Below are 13,177 nucleotides of genomic sequence, written 5' to 3' on the forward strand. Positions count from 1 at the left end.
GTTACAAGCTATGATTCAAACGCAGCCTTCTTTGCTACATTCCAAAAAAAAAAATCAGGCTAACTAAAAACCAAAACAACACGAATGTACGCCAAAGAAACTTTGAATGGCTTTAGTAAATAAACCATTACCAAAGGCAAGTCCCCGTTTAACAAATGTGAGGTTTTGACATTTTTGCGGTTTGGTAATATTGTAATATCTTATCTCTCTATAGGGCTTCCTGCCACACATTGTTGGCTGGTATCCGGTGCTCCTTACTCCGTCGTTTGAATTAGTGCTTGAGTTGCAACCTGGTAGCCACAGCTGGCCTGCAGCGTTCCTTAGCATCCTCCCTCCCACTCATAATTGTGGTGATCAGTTTAGCTAGGCTGCTATGCATATTATATGGTGTACTATGGTGCATTATATGGTGTAAATATAGTCTTCTAATTTGATTGCTGCCTGAGTGTGTGGAAAAGGTATGAACTATATTATGTAATACACAGTGTGTAATTAATGGTATAGGCTAGAATGTGATAGCACATATGGTGGGTAAATAAATCTATGGTGTAAACAGAACAGCTACCGTTGTGGTTTTAATATTTGGACCATACTGTGCGGATAGGAAAACAAAATTACTAACTAATTACTAACTGTTAAGGAACAGGGCCTCGTTTCCCGATAACGATGGATCCACACTCGTACGATCATTATCACGATGGATCTTGCGAACCATCGTAAATTTCTTTGGAGCGTTTCCCAAAACTCCTCTGAACATGAACGCGCGTGCACTGCACTATGACGTTAGTAGGATTGTAACTGTCCACTGACATGGTGCTGAAATGGGCTCTGTAGGAGGGGGAGACGCAGGATTGTCGCAGGAAAAAGGGTTAAAATTCTCCCCATCAAGGCCAACAGCAGAGTAGCCTGCAATAATATGAATGCTAAAGATATTAAAACACGGTTGTTTAGACCTAGGCCGACATATCCTATATCAGTCCTAATCCTGAACGCACGGTGCGTACATTTTTTCACAGCATTTTCCCCCCTGAAATAATTCGATGTTACAAAAATCGAAAATAGCTTGTGTGACAACTACATATATCTTAATGTGCTGATTTCTGAAACATGCTTTGCGCAGCAAAGAGAGCAGACTTTATCTGATTCCGCGTAAGGTTTCATTGATTGGCGCGCCCTCTCTTGTCTAGAATCTTTGATTACCGTGTAACTATTAAAAATGCAACATACCATTAATTCATTATTATTCAAACGCAGAGGCTGGGCATTGACCCACGGCTATATGACCCGATTAGGAGAGCTTGGTCTAGATCCTGCCCATCTGGTTGGGCAGAATGATGTAGGCCTATAGGCCTTTTTACACTGCCATGCCGCTTCGGTCGCAGCTTGGCACGCCCGGCGATTTCACCGTCTCTTATCTCAAGTTTCCTGTGTAAAACCGAGGGGGCCAAATCCCCCGTTCGTCACGGCGTAGGCTTTCTTGGTTCACTGGAGAAGGCGGGGCTGCGCAGGCAGTCTAGACCTCATTCGCATAGGCTACTCACAAATGTTTCTATTTTTCTTATGAATGAAGACACCCACATGCAAGAATGAGTTCACGTCTGAGTGTAGGCTACAAACGCGATTAACTATTTACATGTGCAAAAAGCGCCAACATGTTCGTTATTTTGCTGACCACCTGTTTTTATGCCGACAAAAGCTTCGTAAGGAAAGTTCCTCTGCGTCTCTCTCAGAGATCGCACCATCTTTCAAGGACTTTGTTTAATGCGATTTCATAACCTTCTCTCACATGATCTGCAGCTCGCGGATTTCACTTTCTCTCCAGTTAGAACTGCTCATGATGATATCACTGCCAACCCCCCTGATCCGCGGAGCCGTCGCATTTACTTCAGAATGAAACCCAATAAACCGCAAAGTGTCTAGGGTCCGGGAGGGTAAATTGGGGTGCTAGCTCAAGCAGGCAATTTACCTCGGGCAGTGTAAACGCGCGGACCATGCCGCGAAAAAGGCGTGCATACGACGGCATATTTGCCAGTGTAAAAACACCTTATGATGGTGACGGTAATGTAAGCGGGAAAGCGCGTGGCGTTCAGGCACGCATCGCAGCAGTTTCCCGCAGCAGTCTACGTTCACTGCAGAAACCACGCTCTCAACTTGGCGATGGCACTCCACTAAGGTCAGGGATGTTTGTAACTGTCTAGACACGGTCCAATAAATAAGGAACTTCATCACAGCCTCACAGAAGCGCCTAGAGTGCTTTATGGCAAACAATCGCAACAGAAAAAACGCCTGCAGAAACCCAATAACTCCGACACCCACTGGTGTCGGAGTTATTGATCGGAGTTATTGTCCTCTGTTATTGATCAATATGAGGACATTTTAACCACAATGGTTGAATTTTAATCAGAGGGACACAGCAAATGCAGCTCAAAAGCGACCACCTGTTTGGGGGATATTGCGAAATTGCGCCAGCTGGAATTCCGTGGTAATGGATGTGTTTTAATAAAACGCATCCAACAAACGGAATGACCGCTGGTGACTCCACTGAGGCTATAGTAGGCTAACAATGCTCTTAGCATCCTACGAGTACCCCTGGAGTCCTCGTTAACTACGAGGGATTTCACGACGTTCGTTACCAACGATGCTTTCGGGACAAGTTGTGAAAACTGTACGATGCTCGTGCGACGCACCTCACGAACCACTGACTTTCGGGAAACGGGGCCCAGGTGCGTTTGGATTAGGCCTACTGTCAGCGTGTAGGGAAATTGAGCAATATGCACTACTGAGGAATAAGTGTGCGCGTGATACAACAACAACAACAACAACAACAACAACAACAACAACAACAACAACAACAACAACAACAACAACAGCCCTCCCCAGCAGGGGGCAGGGGCTGGGTTCTGCAGGGACTGGGGAACAAGGGGTTCATCCACATTGAAGCACTCAGTGCCCTGAGACCCAGAAGGGTTGCCACGTCTTCTCCTTTAGGACTCCTCCTCAGCAGAGCTCCTGTTTTCCAGTCTGTTTGCTTTGTTTGGATGTTGAAGAAAAAAAAAACAGAAATGACAAATGAAAATCGTTGATTTATATTGGCTATTATTTAGGGTTATTATAGTTAGGATTTGGGACTATTTGTTGAAGCATGGCCTGGGTTGTCTTCAACAATTTGGCATCACAACCAAGTAGGCCTACTCCTTGAAAAATTTCTGACATTTCTTTGTGGATATTTTGACAAAATTGTGACTAAGACAGAGCTCTCATGTCCGTTCTCTCGCAGCACGACAACTTAACGTCCTACGGTTGGAATTTTGTATGCACTTTTAACTCTCCTGTTTCTTCACTTTTAATCCAAACTACTGCGTGATGGCTGAACTTCAGTGATCAAGCTATCACCAAAATATTGGTCCATGAGTATGTGTTGGGATGGCGTATTTAAGTCGGAAATCTAGGATGGTTTGGGGCAAGATAGGAATATTCATTAGCTTGGGGATCCACTGGCTGCCAATTTAAGTGAGAAATACACTCTGCTCATGTTTCTGCTTGTCTGAGAAGGGTTTATAAACTTTCAGACATTGATCTGTGTGTGGGTGTACATTTATTTCTGTTAAATTATTAAGTATAAACTTTCCAATTGCTTGTAACATTCTCGTCACAATCCAGCAACTATCTGTTAATCCAATGTAAATCTATTTTTTTAGATATATATACATCAGCTAATAGCGTTTGGTGGGAGGGGCTTAAGGCAGGGGGACGCTTTGATTGGCCTCCTGCCCTTTCAAGTTCTTGTCAGTGAAATATCCTTTAAATCTTGCCTACTGCTCTTCTAATTGTCCTTCTTAGCCACATAATCATCTTGCGCTACATGAATGGGCTTTGAACATTATGCCTGGATCAACTAGGCTATTCATAGCTGGTGTAGTGGTAAATGTCAGGCTGTTACCAAAATTAGAATCTTAAGAACACAGTTTGGTTGTTTTCAAATCTTTCCTTAAAATAAAACACTGAGTTCATGAGCACTGCTCTAAAATCTTTTTTGTGAAGCCTTTTCTAGCTTGCTCCTCAGCAACTAGATTATGGAGCACCACCTTTTAGACATAGCTATATAGAGTAGCTGGCAGTTTGTTACCCCTCTCATGATTATTTAATGTGGACTGAAGCATCTCCATGTTTAGTTTAAGGATTAGAGACATGCTCCTGTCTGGTAGAGAAATATGTCTGGTATATTTTGCACCGGTCACAAGATTTTGGTCTGTATATTTAATAGTTTGGGTGTGGGACAGGTTATCCAGAGCCCAAATTGGAGCCCAATTTGGCAAATTTTGGCAAATTGAGTCCGAGGGTTGTCTGTGGACTAATCACTAATCTGCTAATATTAAAACCAATCAGTGCATTGTCAAGTTGAATGTGAAATTATCTCTAGAGGTGGCAGTAGTTTATGAGGTAGAGTGGGTTGATTTGTAACCGTAAAGATGCTAGTCCTTTCCGCAGGTCCTTCTGGCTTTGTGTCCAGGTGTCCCTGAGCAGGACACCTGATTCTTCTTTCTCCCGAGTTGTTTTGGATAAGGTTTTCCGATAAGAGTTGTGTCTGCCAAATGTAAATCTACATCTATCTTCCACCCGCAGTTACCTGGGCCCATCTCAGACTTAAATGCACTGGCCTCCGCCATAAGGTCTTTATGAGGAAGGTACGGTCCTTATTGTCAATGAATCATATCGAATGGTTCACTCGAGGTAAGTGAAGCGTTTGGTTTTAAATGAAAAGATCACAACCGTGCCGGAGTGGAGGACAACATACTGCATCCAGCCTCGTCCTCACTCGGGCGTAACGACACGCATGAAGATTAGACGGGAGATTAGACGGGTGATAGCGGATAATAGAAGGAGCTTTGAGATCCAGATCGTTTAGATAGAAGATATGTCGGTGGAAGATGACCTGCAGTGTCAGGATACGACAGGTACATTGACAGTTGGATGATTCGTTTTTTAAGAGCCTCTTTGCATTATATCTGACAGTGGTTCTAATTATGGGTAGAGCGGCTGTAAGATGCTCATTTCCAATTCTTGGTTTGGCCACAAAAGACGATTGACAGATTTAGAATATAACGTTTGAATACTTTTTTTCAGTTCTGTCAAAAGTCGCACAGCTGCCACACCCTAAGCCGAGGGAGGCATTTATTTAGTCTCGGAAAAGGCAAGGAAAAAATAACAGATGGGGGGTGATGCTGTCTCTTGAATGATGACAACAAAGAAAATATGATGAACACATAGAAAAGCCTTAGATGGATGGATGGATGGATCTCCACCTTCCCCTCCTTCTCTTCCTGTTCGCACCTGCCAATCCCCACTGTTTATTTCTCCACCCCTAGTGTCTGTGTGGTGGGGGGGGTCTGTAGATCATTATGCTGTGTCTGTGCCGTCTACCCCTGAGCCAGGCTCTGGAAGCGCTCTTGCAGCTGTGGTTGGCGTGGATGCAGCTGTGTCTCTGCTTGGGAGGGTGGTAATCACAGAGAGCTTCCTCATTAACACATTCTGATCACCGCTGCTCCTTTCATTCTTCATTTTGTATTTTGGTCATATTTATTTGTTTGTTTAAATGTTTTTGTCATTTTGACCATCCATCTGCCAGAAATAATGACAGATTTTTCCAAATGATCTCTCCTTCTCGAACAGTATCTCGCTCACCCTCCTGTGCCAAGTCGAGGTTGATGGACAGGTACACAGTTGGGAAATTGGATGTACACTGCCTCTGTCACATTACTTTGGTGGGGTTGGTGAGAGAGATGTGTGTGGGTGAGAGGTGTGTGTGTGTGTGTGTGTGTGTGTGTGTGTGTGTGTGTGTGTGTGTGTGTGTGTGTGTGTGTGTGTGTGTGTGTGTGTGTGTGTGTTGTGGTAACTCGGTTTGGTAGAGGGGCTCAAGTAAGGACCAGGCAGGGTGTGAGGGTCCAAAGCCTCAAACGGCGGTTTATTACATTCGGTTTCGTATCCACACAAGCGCACGCTGTACATCGAAATCGGGGGGGGTTGCTCGAGTCGTCGTCCACGTGTCCGCCGTGCGGCTCACTTTACGGTCTCGGTCCTCTGCGTCGTCCTCTCTTCCACTCGACTCTCCCCCATCTGTCGTTTGGTGGCCTCCTTTTAACCCCTGGGTGTCTCCCGCCCAGGTGTTCCTCGTTTCCCCGATTGCGGCTCTCGGGAGGTCGGGGTTTGTCGCCGGCTGTTGGCCACCGGCGGTATATCCCGGCCTCGACTCTCCCGAACAGGGGGCGTGGCACCGGGGGAATGCCACACACTCCCCCCCTTTGCTTATGCCCCTCCGTGCGCGGGGCCCAGCCCCCGCACGCATCTCGGCGGGACAGAGCGTCGGCGTTGGTGTGTTCCCGCCCCGGCCTATGCTCCACGGTAAAGGAGAAGGGCTGGAGGGACAGGAACCACCTCGTTATCCGGGCATTCGTGTCCTTGGCGGTGGCCATCCACTTCAGTGGGGCGTGGTCCGTCACCAGGACGAACTGGTGTCCTAGGAGATAGTACGTTAGTTTAGTGACGGCCCACTTAATGGCCAGCGCCTCCTTTTCTACGGTGCTGTAGTTCCGCTCGTGGGGGAGGAGCTTCCGGCTGAGATAGGTCACCGGATGCTCCTCTCCGTTCCGGACCTGGGATAGGACCCCACCTAGTCCCACCTCGGACGCGTCTGTCTGGAGGGTGAAAGGGAGGTTAAAATCAGGGGTGACCAGCAGCGGTTCCTTACATAGGGCCCCCCGTAGGTCCTCGAAGGCCCTCGTCGCTGCCTCAGTCCAGTGGACCCTATCCGGGAGGGCCTTCCGGGTGAGATCGTTCAGGGGGCAGGCTAGGGTGGCATACCCCGGGATAAAACGCTGATAATACCCCACCAGCCCCAGGAACGATCTCACCTGCTTCTTGGTCTGGGGTTGAGGCCACTCCCGGATAGCCGCCACCTTGTCCTCCTGGGGTCGCACGTTCCCCCTCCCCACCCGGTACCCCAAATAGGCCGTCTCCTCCCGCCCCAACCTGCACTTTGCAGGGTTGGCGGTAAGCCCGGCCGCTCGTAGGCCGTTGAGCACGGCCCGCACGTGCTTGACGTGTTCGTCCCAACTGGCGCTGTGGATGATTATATCATCGATATATGCGGCGGCGTAACTGCTGTGCGGCCTTAGGACCTGGTCCATCATCCGCTGGAACGTAGCGGGGGCCCCGTGGACACCAAAGGGCAGGACAGTGTACTGAAACAGGCCCCCCGGCGTTGCGAAGGCCGTCTTCTCCCGGGACGACGGGGCCAGGGGGACCTGCCAGTACCCCTTGGTTAGGTCCAGCGTGGACAGGTACCGGGCCGGTCCCAGCCGCTCGATCAGCTCGTCCACTCTAGGCATGGGGTAGGAGTCAAAGTCAGACACTTCATTCAACCGGCGGAAGTCATTACAGAACCGGTGGGTCCCGTCCGGCTTGGGCACCAGCACGATAGGGCTAGCCCAGGCGCTACGGGATTCCTCAATTACCCCCAGTTTCAGCATCCGCTCCACCTCGGCTCGGATGGCGTTGCGCCGGGACTCGGGTACCCGGTAGGGCGGGATCCGAACCGTCACCCCCGGAGCGGTCCGGATCTCATGGGAGATCACCGAGGTCCGCCCCGGCACGTCCGAAAACACGTCCCGGCTCTGCAGCACCAGCTCCCCTAGTTCTTGTCTCTGTGCGGGGCTGAGGTCGGTCCCCATCGGGACGTCAGGGATCGCGGGCCGAGCCATTAAGGCCATGGGGGCCCGTAGGGGAGGGGCGTCCTCACCCCGCCACTGCTTTAACAGATTCACATGATAAACCTGGGTGGGCTTGCGTCTCCCGGGTTGCCTCACCTTATAGTTAACGGGCCCCACGGCCTCTACTACCTCGTACGGGCCCTGCCATTTCGCGAGAAACTTGCACTCGCTGGTTGGAACCAGCACTAAGACCCGGTCGCCTGGTCGGAAGTTCCGCACGCGCGCCCCCCTATTATACACGCGCGCTTGGGCCTGCTGAGCACGGGCGAGGTGGTCTCGAACTATGGGCCAGACCTTGGCCATTCGGTCCCTGACGAGCTCCACATGCTCGATGGTGGTCCTGTGTGGAGAGGGATGACTCTCCCACGCCTCCTTCGCCAGGTCCAGTATTCCACGGGGTCTCCTCCCATAAAGGAGTTCGAAGGGCGAGAACCCCGTGGAAGCCTGGGGCACCTCACGAATGGCGAAGAGGACGTGGGGAAGCAACTGGTCCCAGTTCTTCCCGTCCGCCTCGATGCTCTTTTTGAGCATCCGTTTGATGGTCTGGTTAAACCGCTCGACTAGCCCGTCCGTCTGCGGGTGATATACCGAGGTCCGGAGCTGGGAGACCTGTAACAGTTTTAGTAGCTCCTTGACTACGCGGGACATGAAACAGGAGCCTTGATCGGTGAGGATCTCCTTTGGGAGCCCCACCCGGCTAAAGAGTAATACTAGCTCTCGGGCTACCGCCTTGCTAGTCGCCGCACGCAGTGGGAGGGCCTCGGGGTATCGGGTCGCATAATCTAATATGACGAGGAGATATCGATGTCCCCGGCTCGTCCTGGGGAGGGGTCCTACGATGTCCAGCGCTATTCTCTCGAAGGGAGTCTCAATGATGGGCATCGGTATGAGCGGACTCCGCTCCACTGCCCGCGGGGCTACGCGCTGGCAGTCGGGACACTCCTGGCAGTAACGCGCTACATCTCTGCGTACCCCGGGCCAATAGAACCGCGCCACCACCCTCTCTCGCGTTTTGTCCATGCCCAGATGTGCGCCGAGCAAATGTGTGTGGGCCATGAACAAAACCTTAGACACGTACGGTCGCGGTACCACCAGTTGTTGTACTACCTCCCCCTCGCGTACGTCGACCCTGTACAGCAACCCCCGCTGAGTGCAGAAGTGGGGGTGGGTCAGGTGGCTCACTGAGTCCCTCACCTGACCGTCGTGGGCGACCACATGTCCCCACGCGTGCCGCAGGGCATCGTCCCGATGCTGGGCCGTAGCGAACTGTCCCGGTCGGGCCGAGTTCTCCCCCCCCGCCTGGGCGAAGTCCGATAGCTCAGTTAGGGGGGAGCTCTCGGGCTCCTCGGGGGTGTTCCCCCTCTCGGAGGCGGTAACGGTGTCGGTGCTGGGCCCCGCTCCGTCTCCCGGTCCCGGTCCCGGTCGCGCCTGGTCCCCGGTAGATCGGGGCGGGCTTCCCGGCGCCGACGGTCCCTCTCCTCCGGAACCCGGCTCGTCGTCCGTCTCGGTCCGCGCGGCGGACGGTCGGCGGGTCGCTCCCAGGGCTGGTCCGTGGTCGGCGGCGGTCGTCGGGACGGGTCCGGTCTCCGACCCGGACTCTCGCGTCGGCGGGCGCCTTGCCCCTCGCTGGGCCGGGCGTCCGCTTCGGCCGGCCGGACGGTGCAGCTCTCGTCCCCCCTGGTTCCCCCTCCTGGGGCTCCAAAAGCGGGTGAAGATGGGGCAGTCCCGGCCAATCAGGAACGGCACCGGAAGGGTCGGTACTATCCCGGCCCGGGCGACGAAGACCCCCTGTGGTGTGCGTACTACCACGTGGCAGGTTTCGTACGTCCGGGTGTCGCCGTGTACGCAGGAGACCTGCATCGGGGTCCCCGGCCTGCCCCCGGCTAGGTCGGCCCTCACCAGGGTCACGGCACTCCCCGTGTCCACCAGGGCATGGGTGTCCTGGTGCATCACCTTGATGGGGATGGTGGGGGAGTCCTTGAGGCTCTGTGTCCAGCAGGTCGCCAGCATACAGGTGGGGCGGTCTCTCGGGGCGGTGCACGCGGAGGGCATGGGGACGTCCTGTCGGTCGGGACAGTCGCGGACCAGGTGTCCCCGTTGTCCGCAGTGGTAGCAGCGCCGGGTCTCGGGTTCCCCTCGTTCTCGGGGCGGGGTGGACGGCCGGGTCCTCGACGGCGGTGTTGGGGTCTCTCTCCGGGTGGCCCGGGGGTTGGGTCTCGGGCCCGCCGCCAGCCGCTGGGCCACCTGCCAGTTCTCCAGCTGGCGCACGAGGTCGTCCACGGTCTCAGGGTGGTGGTGGGCCAGCACCCTCCGGGCGTCGGGGGGCAGCTGTCGCACGGTGTTGTCCACCACGACCCGATCCACGGGGCTGGGTCCCGCTCCGTCTACCAGCCACCTCCGGGCTAGCCGACATTGGTGGGCCACCTGGGTCCGTACGGGTCCTCGGACGTCGAACGTCCACTCGTGGAAATTGAGGGCCTTCGCAGCAAGGCTATGTCCATAGTAGGCCAACACGGCCGCCTTGAGTGCGGTATACCGGCCCGCGTCCCCGGGGTTGAGGTCCTGACTCGCCTGCTGGGCGGGTCCGGTTAAAACCGGGGCCACTATATAGGCCCACTGGGCCTCTGGCCACCTCTCCCGGGTTGCCACCTGCTCAAATGTTTCTAGGAAGGCCTCGACATCGTCGTCGGGTCCTAGTTTTGTGAGCCGACTCGTCGGGGCGGTGGTCGGCGGGTCGCGGGTGGCCTGCTGGGTCAGGCGGAGCACCGCCTCCGTCAGCAGGGCCAGGCTGGGGTCCGATTCTCTCGGGCCGGCTGGTCCTGCGGCTGTCCCGGGGTTCTGCATCTACGTCCGCGGGTATTCACCTCCGCGAACGGAGGAACCGCACAGGGGAAAAAAAAAATAAAAAAAATAATCAAAAACGGAAAGCCACTGCCACTACGCGGGGAGGGGTCCTTACCGGGAGCCGCACGTGGACCGAGATGCCCGCATCCTCCACCATATGTGGTAACTCGGTTTGGTAGAGGGGCTCAAGTAAGGACCAGGCAGGGTGTGAGGGTCCAAAGCCTCAAACGGCGGTTTATTACATTCGGTTTCGTATCCACACAAGCGCACGCTGTACATCGAAATCGGGGGGGGTTGCTCGAGTCGTCGTCCACGTGTCCGCCGTGCGGCTCACTTTACGGTCTCGGTCCTCTGCGTCGTCCTCTCTTCCACTCGACTCTCCCCCATCTGTCGTTTGGTGGCCTCCTTTTAACCCCTGGGTGTCTCCCGCCCAGGTGTTCCTCGTTTCCCCGATTGCGGCTCTCGGGAGGTCGGGGTTTGTCGCCGGCTGTTGGCCACCGGCGGTATATCCCGGCCTCGACTCTCCCGAACAGGGGGCGTGGCACCGGGGGAATGCCACAGTGTGTGTGTGTGTGTGTGGGTGAGAGGTGTGTGTGTGTGTGTGTGTGTGTGTGTGTGTGTGTGTGTGTGTGTGTGTGTGTGTGTGTGTGTGTGTGTGTGTTTTTTTGGGAGAAACAGCCTAATGAGATGGTCCATGCTCCCCTGATTCACAACGTTGCAGAAAAAAACAACGAATGACTGAAAAGTTAACTTCTGTTACCTTAAATACATTATTCTAAATTTGATTTTCCATCACAGATTGTTAATTGAACTGTTATTATAGCCCATGGCCTAAAGGTTCAAAACCTTTCCATCTTGTGAATGAGTACCACAATTTTTTCCCTTCCGACGACAACTTTAATGCAACGGTTAATTTATCTTTCTACATTTGCAATATATTACTTTGTATTAATTTGATCTTTGTTCCTTTTTTTTCCAAAAGTATGTCGGTAATCCTTTAATGAATGCATGATGATTAAATATAGTCTTACTTTGATTCAAACTGTTTCACTGAACATAATCCATCTATCCAAATTATTTTGACGGAATTCTAGATAGGTATACTGTATCTATATTCCATCTAGATTTATAAAAGCTAAGGGATATACATAACAATAGCGCTGTTGTTTTTCTTGTTTGTAATCTAGTCGGCTTTCCAACTGTAACATCAGGGCCATTCCCGGGGCTATGAACAAGTTATCCAATCAATGCGTCTTTCATATGCGCAGCTCTGGTGCTGACCTTTCTGTGGGTGTTCCAACCGTCGTTCCACATGACCTTTAACTCCATTCATCGGCTGCTCTCCAGGGCCTCCCCAGATACCGAGCGAGCCCGTACGTGTCACAAGAGGCAATCTCGGGACACCCACAGGTGTGGACGTTTTCATTGGACATGATTATTTGTGACAGACGGTAGACTCTTCACAATGCGTGTACCCTGATCCACATGTTTTTGCTATTTGTGCTTCGTAAGACGATAGCCACACGGCTAATTCACAATCAACAAATACATATTGTTAAGTTGTGTCTTGTAAAAAGCTCAGGCAAACACACACACAGGCACACGCACACGCGCACACTCACACACACAATGTGGGAGGTGAATTAACATGTCTACTCACTTTCATAATTTTACATGTGAACTAGTCCATACACATTTGTGGATCTCATTGTGTTTTGTCCAAAGTTTACCGCTGTTGACCTGTAATAAAAAGTTGAATGTCAAATGTTTATGCGTGCATAGCATACACCTGTAGCTGGCGGTGTGCATCTCAAAGGAAGTTATTTTTAACCCACAGAAGGCAAAACACATTGCGTGTGTCACAATTCACAAAATGATATATGCTTTGTCTTCCATCCACAAATGCAGTTTCCATGGTGAAGACAAAACTTAAAGACGTGTATTTGGATTGTGAATTAGCCACTCATTTGGATATAATTTTATTATGAATCGGGGTATATGCATTGTGATTCTTCTTCTCGTTGATTACAAATATTGAAGTCCAATAAAAACGATTGACCCCTTGTCCAGAATAGACCATCAACAGATACATGTAATAGATATGAGCTCTTATGTGAATAATAACTAAGGTGAGACACGTTTGTCCATCCTTGCTTTATTTTCTGTGGCCCGTCGATAGTTGCACAAATCAATAGTCAGTCAATCACCATTACTTCCCTCGGTGTCTAATGTCCTTATACACTTGCACGCACACACGCACACCCACACACACACACACACAACACACCCACCCAGACACACACACACACACACACACACGAACATACACACACACACGTTCAGTAATACACAATGGCTGTTCTTCAAATGTAGACACACCTGTGCTCTCTTATTGAGAACATACAATATATTGAGAGTCAAAAGAGACTTTAAGAGTCTGACGGTGAAATACAGGCCTTTAATGAGGAGATAGGGCATTAGGCCTCTTACTCCATGATGCTTAGTGGTAAGATGGGGATGGGACCAATGGTAAAGTCTTCATCTAGGACTTGAACCCCTGAAGCCAT

This window comes from Gadus macrocephalus, chromosome 11 (assembly GCF_031168955.1).
Source record: "Gadus macrocephalus chromosome 11, ASM3116895v1".
NCBI classification, from domain to species: domain Eukaryota; kingdom Metazoa; phylum Chordata; class Actinopteri; order Gadiformes; family Gadidae; genus Gadus; species Gadus macrocephalus.